The sequence below is a fragment of the Cherax quadricarinatus genome, chromosome 92 (assembly GCF_038502225.1).
Source record: "Cherax quadricarinatus isolate ZL_2023a chromosome 92, ASM3850222v1, whole genome shotgun sequence".
NCBI lineage: Eukaryota > Metazoa > Arthropoda > Malacostraca > Decapoda > Parastacidae > Cherax > Cherax quadricarinatus.
Genome location: NC_091383.1, coordinates 1,689,638 through 1,699,756, shown reverse-complemented (window position 1 = coordinate 1,699,756; position 10,119 = coordinate 1,689,638).

Below are 10,119 nucleotides of genomic sequence, written 5' to 3'. Positions count from 1 at the left end.
CGAGCCTCAGTAGGTAGACACTGTGCCTCAGTAGGTAGACACTGTGCCTCAGTAGGTAGACACTGTGCCTCAGTAGGTAGACACTGTGCTTGTCTATACAGGAACTTCAGTCTGGCATTCGCTTTCTTTACTACACTGTTCCCTATCAATTCTCCTGACATGCATGGGTCAAAGGGGATTCCCAGATATTTTACTGATGAAACCAAAGTGATGGGCTCCCCATTACACTGGACATTAAAGTTATTTACCCTTCTCAGTTTATGTTTCGTGCCAAAGAGAATGGCTTCAGTTTTCCCGAGGTGTAATGATAGTTTGTTGTCTACTAACCATTTGCTGAAGGACTCCAGTTCCAGTGTTAAAACATTAGCAATATCTTGTGGGTCTTTACCTGTCACTAACAGAGCACTGTCATCTGCATACAGTAGGAGTTTGCACTTGACACTGATAGGCATATCATTTACATAACATAAGAATAATAAGGGACCCAGAATACTACCTTGGGCATATGCGCAGACACAGAGACACATGCACAGACGTTATGTAGTTGGAGACGAGCCATACCCCGGCCGGGATTGAACCCGCGGTCAGAGAGTCTCAAAACTCCAGCGGGTTCAATCCCGGCCTGGGTATGGTTTGTTTGCAATCGTGTCATTACGATTTCGTGAGTCTTGGAGACGAGGTATGATGAAATTCATGGAGCAGGGAGAGTGATCTAGTAGCGGCCAGTGAAGAGACGGGGCCAGGAGCTGTGACTTGACCCCAGTAGCCACAAATAGGTAAGCTCACACGCTCACTCTCTCTCACTCAGTATTGTGTGTGTGTGTGTGTGTGTGTGTGTGTGTGTGTGTGTGTGTGTGTGTGTGTGTGTGTGTGTGTGTGTGTGTGTGTGCTTGTACCTATGTAGTTGTGTTTGCAGAGGTCGAGACGCAGTTCCTGGCCCGCGCATCCTAGACCACCTTGATCGTCACTGCTGACTTATGGCTTCTCGGATCTTATCATATCTACTCTTGAAGCTGCGTACTAAGTCTCCTTCCATTACTACCTCATCTAAGTCATTACACTCTTCAACCATCCTGAGTCCAGAATCCTTCCTAAGTTCCTTATATCTCACCTGTGTCTTCATCGTCCACCTGTATATATCCTTGATTCTGGCCCCTCTCAATACGACCTGTCTGGTCCTCTAAATACGATTTGCCTGGCCCTCTCAATACGACCTGTCTGGTCCTCTCAATACAACCTGTCTGGTCCTCTCAATACAACCTGTCTGGTCCTCGTAATACAACCTGTCTGGTCCTCTCAATACAACCTGTCTGGTCCTCTCAATACAACCTGTCTGGTCCTCTCAATACAACCTATCTGGTCCTCTCAATACAACCTGTCTGGTCCTCTCAATACAACCTGTCTGGTCCTCCTAATACAACCTGTCTGGTCCTCTTAATACAACCTGTCTGGTCCTCTCAATACAACCTGTCTGGTCCTCGTAATACAACCTGTCTGGTCCTCTCAATACAACCTGTCTGGTCCTCTTAATACAACCAGTCTGGTCCTCTCAATACAACCTGTCTGGTCCTCGTTATACAACCTGTCTGGTCCTCTCAATACAACCTGTCTGGTCCTCTCAATACAACCTGTCTGGTCCTCGTAATACAACCTGTCTGGTCCTCGTAATACAACCTGTCTGGTCCTCGTAATACAACCTGTCTGGTCCTCTCAATACAACCTGTCTGGTCCTCGTAATACAACCTGTCTGGTCCTCGTAATACAACCTGTCTGGTCCTCGTAATACAACCTGTCTGGTCCTCGTAATACAACCTGTCTGGTCCTCGTAATACAACCTGTCTGGTCCTCGTAATACAACCTGTCTGGTCCTCTCAATACAACCTGTCTGGTCCTCTCAATACAACCTGTCTGGTCCTCGTAATACAACCTGTCTGGTCCTCGTAATACGACCTGTTTGGTCCTCGTAATACAACCTGTCTGGTCCTCTCAATACAATCTGTCTGGTCCTCGTAATACAACCTGTCTGGTCCTCGTAATACAACCTGTCTGGTCCTCGTAATACAACCTGTCTGGTCCTCGTAATACAACCTGTCTGGTCCTCGTAATACAACCTGTCTGGTCCTCTTAATACAACCTGTCTGGTCCTCTCAATACTTCTATACACTAAAAGGCACAGAATACTAAGAATAGTCTTCCCCTGCTCTTTCACGTGGCTAAGAATAAGTTGTTTTATTGAATGGATAAAATGGACAGTTAACTTTTCGCTCTCCAGGGGATATGTCAAGCAGTTAGAGCACATCAGTTGCATCTGCCCATCAGACTTGGCTTATTGACTTCTGTCTTTTCTATGTCCTTGGGAAGACGACCCAGCGAGTCCTATAGGCAAGGTAGTTTGATAGAGTCGGCAGGATGTGGGTGATTGATCCTCCTCTAACAGGAATCTTTGGGAGACTGTCGCCTGAGGATCAACCAGTCTCTCATACCGATGAACAAAATCACAGCCCAACCTACTGGTTAAGAGGAGAGTCGGTGGGTACGGGACACTTACCAGGGAGTCGATGGATACGGGATACTTACTAGGGAGTCGGTGGATACGGGACACTTACCAGGGTAAACTTGGGGCCAAAAAAATCTTGAGGTGTAGGCAGGAATCACGGGGAACCTACTGTGATAGATAAGAGGACCTTAGGAAAGGAAGGAGATTGTCCAGGAAGGTCAAAATAAGGACCAGCATTGTTTCTGGTTTCAGAGAAAAGATAGTTAGTTCCCTTGTTTGCTGATATAAAACTAAATTAAAACGGGATGTGGAGAGGCTGCAAATCATCTGGAGAAACTGCAAAATTTGTCAGATAGTTAAAGCATTTAAATGCATACTGCTAGCATCAACACTGACCAGGTCATCAAGTAGGCCTGGTCTGGGACCTCGCTGCCGGGCTGATGACCAACAAAAATCAGCTGAAGGTCTACTGGAATATACAAATTAAATAACCCCCAGTAGAAGACAGGTCAAGCGTACAGATTCTGGACAGAGGCTACAGATTTCACTCAAAGATCTATGGGTAAGCATAGCGCCCAGCATATCACATAACAATAACCTCTTCAGCCAATGTTCGTCTAGCAAATTAAAAGTAGCCTTCAGGAATCTGTAGCCCCTGTAAAGTGTGCATCACTAGCACAGGACTCTTCACCTGACTGAAGCATTTTAAGAAACTGGAGAGAGTGGACAAGTATGCAACGAGACTTGTTCCAGAACTAAGGGATACAAGCTACGCGGAAACTGGGAAATGACCAGACACTGAACGCCAGAAACATATGAACTGGAAGACATAGGGGCTGTTAAGGAGGTGGGAAAACAGGTACTAGAGGACACAGCCTTGTTACACAGATGAACCTCTGGAATGTCCGAATATTTCTGCAGCAAGTGAAATAATCTCTGTGGTAAAGGGACTCCTTAGTTTCAAGGACAGGTACGATATAGCCCACGAGAATGATTGATTCTAGCAAGCGCCAAGTTAAGTCTGGGCCAAGAACAAGGACTCAACCCCCCTCCCCTTCCCCATCAACCTCTTAAGGGTACACAGTAGACTCCACTCTCCTAACTTTCTCCCCACACACCCAGTAAACTCATCTCTAACTTCACAGTCTTAGCGGAGAACAGAACCTTGTATTCTTCCATTAAATAACCGGCAATGGTGCCTCATTTGATATACAAATTATGTTATTTAGAGGCTTATTATAATCCTGGGGAGCGCTAAACCCGTAGGATTATACAGCTCGTGGGGGGGAGGTGGTATTGAGGCTCAAGTCAGGGAACTGGAGCACAGATCCAATTCTCAAGATCAAGAGCCCGTCACCAGTGTCAAGGGACCTCAGTTGAGGGATTTTATAAATGAACTTCGCGGGTTTCGCTTGTAAAGTAATTACTTAGGCAAGTGCACTAATACCTGGAGTATACCTGGAGAGGATTTCGGGGGTCAACGCCCCCCGCGGCACTCTTATTTAGTGTTCTCCTATGCCTCTTCTTCCCTCTCACCTTCCCCTTTCCTCTTTCGCCTTTTTTTCCTCCCCCTCCCGCTGTTACTGGTGAGACAACCAGTCTAGTCACAAGTTCATACATAACTCCCACCTCGTTGAAAGCAGAACTACCCTTCAGTAAGAGCAGTTCTACTTCCCTTACTCAAGGGTTCTAGATTCAGGGACGTGGAGAGGTGTTCCTTTAATCAGTTATTACTCTTTTTCACCCTTGTATAACGAGGGGTTGGTACTCCCCTGGATGGTTGCTACTTACCATCCTGCGAGGGGTAGTACCTCCTTGGATGGTTGCTACTTACCATCCTGCGAGGGGTAGTACCTCCCTGGATGGTTGCTACTTACCATCCTGCGAGGGGTAGTACCTCCCTGGATGGTTGCTACTTACCATCCTGCGAGGGGTAGTACCTCCCTGGATGGTTGCTACTTACCATCCTGCGAGGGGTAGTACCTCCCTGGACGGTTGCTACTTACCATCCTGCGAGGGGTAGTACCTCCCTGGATGGTTGCTACTTACCATCCTGCGAGGGGTAGTACCTCCTTGGATGGTTGCTACTTACCATCCTGCGAGGGGTAGTACCTCCCTGGATGGTTGCTACTTACCATCCTGCGAGGGGTAGTACCTCCCTGGATGGTTGCTACTTACCATCCTGCGAGGGGTAGTACCTCCTTGGATGGTTGCTACTTACCATCCTGCGAGGGGTAGTACCTCCCTGGATGGTTGCTACTTACCATCCTGCGAGGGGTAGTACCTCCCTGGATGGTTGCTACTTACCATCCTGCGAGGGGTAGTACCTCCCTGGATGGTTGCTACTTACCATCCTGCGAGGGGTAGTACCTCCCTGGATGGTTGCTACTTACCATCCTGCGAGGGGTAGTACCTCCCTGGATGGTTGCTACTTACCATCCTGCGAGGGGTAGTACCTCCCTGGATGGTTGCTACTTACCATGCTGCGAGGGGTAGTACCTCCCTGGATGGTTGCTACTTACCATCCTGCGAGGGGTAGTACCTCCCTGGATGGTTGCTACTTACCATCCTGCGAGGGGTAGTACCTCCCTGGATGGTTGCTACTTACCATCCTGCGAGGGGTAGTACCTCCCTGAATGGTTGCTACTTACCATCCTGCGAGGGGTAGTACCTCCCTGGATGGTTGCTACTTACCATCCTGCGAGGGGTAGTACCTCCCTGGATGGTTGCTACTTACCATCCTGCGAGGGGTAGTACCTCCCTGGATGGTTGCTACTTACCATCCTGCTACATGTACCACCTCAGACAGTTACTACCTGCCAACTTCTACCTAGGTTTCACCCTAGTATGACAGGAAGTACCTCCCTGGATGGTTGCTGCCTACCACCTTGGTTGTACTTGCGGTCACACTGCCTGGGAGGTGCTCTGAAGACACTTCTGTCTAACACTAACAGCATAACTAGTAGCTGCACTTTCTCCTTGTGGTTTGCTGTGATTGTTAATACCTTTCCACTTTTTCCAGCTTAATCTCTTAAAAAAGTCTTTTTATGGAAGTCATGGTACTGTTGCTTCCATTAAATGTAACTGAATGTTCATACGTTCTTGTAACGTTAGAATTTAATTTAAGGACCCCAATATAAACAACTCACTTTGACCGGGAACTTTAAAAGTTAGTTAGTTAGTTTAATATGTTTATTATGCACCCCATACCCATCCTGTGGGTGGTAGTCACTCCATACCCATCCTGTGAGTGGTCGTCACCCCATACCCATCCTGTGGGTGGTAGTCACCTCATACCCATCCTGTGAGTGGTAGTCACCTCATACCCATCCTGTGAGTGGTGGTCACCCCATACCCATCCTGTGGGTGGTAGTCACCTCATACCCATCCTGTGAGTGGTAGTCACCTCATACCCATCCTGTGAGTGGTAGTCACCTCATACCCATCCTGTGAGTGGTGGTCACCCCATACCCATCCTGTGGGTGGTGGTCACCCCATACCCATCCTGTGGGTGGTAGTCACCTCATACCCATCCTGTGAGTGGTAGTCACCTCATACCCATCCTGTGAGTGGTGGTCACCCCATACCCATCCTGTGGGTGGTAGTCACCTCATACCCATCCTGTGGGTGGTAGTCACCTCATACCCATCCTGTGAGTGGTAGTCACCTCATACCCATCCTGTGAGTGGTGGTCACCCCATACCCATCCTGTGGGTGGTAGTCACCTCATACCCATCCTGTGGGCGGTAGTCAAAAGATTACAGAGGTACATAATGGGTCCAGTGACTGGACCCCAAAGTTATGATAGCTGTACTAGTTACAAAGGTAATGAACTCCAGGTAGATCTGGTCACAATGATGGCAAGTTACAAAGGTAATGAATCAGCCTCACTCCTATACATGGTTACAGTCATGAACAAATTACAAAGTAATGAGCCACTGATACGTCCACACAATTAAAGGTGTTTTAAACTTGCTTACTGTATCTTGTAACATGTAAATTGCCTAGGATGCGCCCCCAAAATCTGACTTCTTTCCAGTGGTTCTAAAAGAAAACAGTGGTTTTGCATATAATGTTTGCAGTGATCTGAGGGGAATTATTGAATGTCTGATCGTGACAGTCGATCAGTTGTGTTATGGTTAGAACATATGCACTTATACGGCAACTAAGGGCCACGGAAACTAGGGGCCACAGCAACAAGGGGACACGTCAACAAGGGGACACAGCAATAAGGGGACACAGCAACAAGAGGCCACAGCAATAAGGGGACACAGCAACAAGAGGCCACAGCAACAAGGGAACACAGCAACAAGGGGCCACAGCAACAAGGGGCCACAACAACAAGGGGCCACAACAACAAGGGGCCCACAACTGAAAGTTGACTCAGGAATCACAGGGATAAAGTATTTCTCCAGCCAGAGTTGTCAGGAAGTGGAACAATCTGGAGTGATGTAGTGGAGGCAGCATCCATACCTGGAGCATATCTGGAGGGGGTTTCGCGGGGTCAACGCCCCTGGGGCCCAGTCCATGACCAAGCCTCGTGGTGGATGATGACCTGATCAACCAGGCTGTTACTGCTGGCCACACATAAACCAACATACGAGCCACAGCCAGGTTTTAAGAAGAGGCACGATGAAGCTCATGGAGCAGGGATTATTATTATTATTATTATTATTATTATTATTATTACAATCACAGGGAAGCGCTAAACCCGTAGGATTATACAGCGCATGTGGGGGGGGGAAGGAAGGTATTCAGGTACAATTCAGGGATCGTGGAGCAGGGAGAGAGTGGAACTAGTAGCGACCAGCTTAGAGGCGGGGCCAGGAGCTAACTAGACTCCAGCAACCACAGACAGACAAGTACATACACAGTGGCAAGAATTAGGTTAATGGTGAGAGGGGAAGAGAGGGAAGGTACCTAATTTACATCATTAAATAAATAAATATTGTTACCTGACTCCCTTAGTTATTACACTACAGAAGTAGAGCACTTTCCTGAGTACACTTTGTCATGTGTTGGTGACTGTCATGTGTTGGTGACTGTCATGTGTTGGTTACTGTCATGTGTTGGTTACTGTCATGTGTTGGTGACTGTCATGTGTTGGTGACTGTCATGTGTTGGTGACTGTCATGTGTTGGTGACTGTCATGTGTTGGTGACTGTCATGTGTTGGTGACTGTCATGTGTTGGTGACTGTCATGTGTTGGTGACTGTCATGTGTTGGTGACTGTCATGTGTTGGTGACTGTCATGTGTTGGTTACTGTCATGTGTTGGTGACTGTCATGTGTTGGTGACTGTCATGTGTTGGTGACTGTCATGTGTTGGTGACTGTCATGTGTTGGTTACTGTCATGTGTTGGTTACTGTCATGTGTTGGTGACTGTCATGTGTTGGTTACTGTCATGTGTTGGTGACTGTCATGTGTTGGTGACTGTCATGTGTTGGTGACTGTCATGTGTTGGTGACTGTCATGTGTTGGTTACTGTCATGTGTTGGTTACTGTCATGTGTTGGTTACTGTCTTGTGTAGGTTACTGTCATGTGTTGGTGACTGTCATGTGTTGGTGACTGTCATGTGTTGGTGACTGTCATATGTTGGTTACTGTCTTGTGTAGGTTACTGTCATGTGTTGGTTACTGTCATGTGTTGGTTACTGTCATGTGTTGGTGACTGTCATGTGTTGGTGACTGTCATGTGTTGGTTACTGTCATGTGTTGGTTACTGTCATGTGTTGGTGACTGTCATGTGTTGGTTACTGTCATGTGTTGGTGACTGTCATGTGTTGGTGACTGTCATGTGTTGGTGACTGTCATGTGTTGGTGACTGTCATGTGTTGGTGACTGTCATGTGTTGGTTACTGTCATGTGTTGGTGACTGTCATGTGTTGGTGACTGTCATGTGTTGGTGACTGTCATGTGTTGGTGACTGTCATGTGTTGGTGACTGTCATGTGTTGGTGACTGTCATGTGTTGGTGACTGTCATGTGTTGGTTACTGTCTTGTGTAGGTTACTGTAATGTGTTGGTGACTGTCATGTGTTGGTGACTGTCATGTGTTGGTGACTGTCATGTGTTGGTGACTGTCATGTGTTGGTGACTGTCATGTGTTGGTGACTGTCATGTGTTGGTGACTGTCATGTGTTGGTGACTGTCATGTGTTGGTTACTGTCATGTGTTGGTGACTGTCATGTGTTGGTGACTGTCATGTGTTGGTGACTGTCATGTGTTGGTGACTGTCATGTGTTGGTGACTGTCATGTGTTGGTGACTGTCATGTGTTGGTTACTGTCATGTGTTGGTTACTGTCATGTGTTGGTTACTGTCATGTGTTGGTGACTGTCATGTGTTGGTTACTGTCATGTGTTGGTTACTGTCATGTGTTGGTGACTGTCATGTGTTGGTGACTGTCATGTGTTGGTTACTGTCATGTGTTGGTGACTGTCATGTGTTGGTTACTGTCATGTGTTGGTTACTGTCATGTGTTGGTTACTGTCATGTGTTGGTGACTGTCATGTGTTGGTGACTGTCATGTGTTGGTTACTGTCATGTGTTGGTGACTGTCATGTGTTGGTGACTGTCATGTGTTGGTTACTGTCATGTGTTGGTGGCTGTCATGTGTTGGTGACTGTCATGTGTTGGTGACTGTCATGTGTTGGTTACTGTCATGTGTGTAGGTTACTGTCATGTGTTGGTGACTGTCATGTGTTGGTTACTGTCATGTGTTGGTGACTGTCATGTACTGTCTTGTTGGTTACTGTCTTGTGTAGGTTACTGTCATGTGTTGGTTACTGTCATGTGTTGGTGACTGTCATGTGTTGGTTACTGTCATGTGTTGGTTACTGTCTTGTGTTGGTTACTGTCATGTGTTGGTTACTGTCATGTGTTGGTGACTGTCATGTGTTGTGTAGGTTACTGTCATGTGTTGGTTACTGTCATGTGTTGGTTGGTGACTGTCATGTGTTGGTTACTGTCATGTGTAGGTTACTGTCATGTGTTGGTTACTGTCATGTGTTGGTTACTGTCTTGTGTAGGTTACTGTCATGTGTTGGTGACTGTCATGTGTAGGTTACTGTCATGTGTTGGTTACTGTCATGTGTTGGTTACTGTCATGTGTTGGTTACTGTCTTGTGGAGGTTACTGTCATGTGTTGGTGACTGTCATGTGTTGGTTACTGTCATGTGTTGGTTACTGTCATGTGTTGGTTACTGTCATGTGTTGGTGACTGTCATGTGTTGGTGACTGTCATGTGTAGGTTACTGTCATGTGTTGGTTACTGTCATGTGTTGGTTACTGTCTTGTGTAGGTTACTGTCATGTGTTGGTGACTGTCATGTGTTGGTGACTGTCATGTGTTGGTGACTGTCATGTGTTGGTTACTGTCTTGTGTAGGTTACTGTCATGTGTTGGTTACTGTCATGTGTTGGTTACTGTCTTGTGTAGGTTACTGTCATGTGTTGGTGACTGTCATGTGTTGGTTACTGTCTTGTGTAGGTTACTGTCATGTGTTGGTTACTGTCATGTGTTGGTTACTGTCATGTGTTGGTTACTGTCATGTGTAGGTTACTGTCATGTGTTGGTTACTGTCATGTGTTGGTTACTGTCATGTGTAGGTTACTGTCATGTGT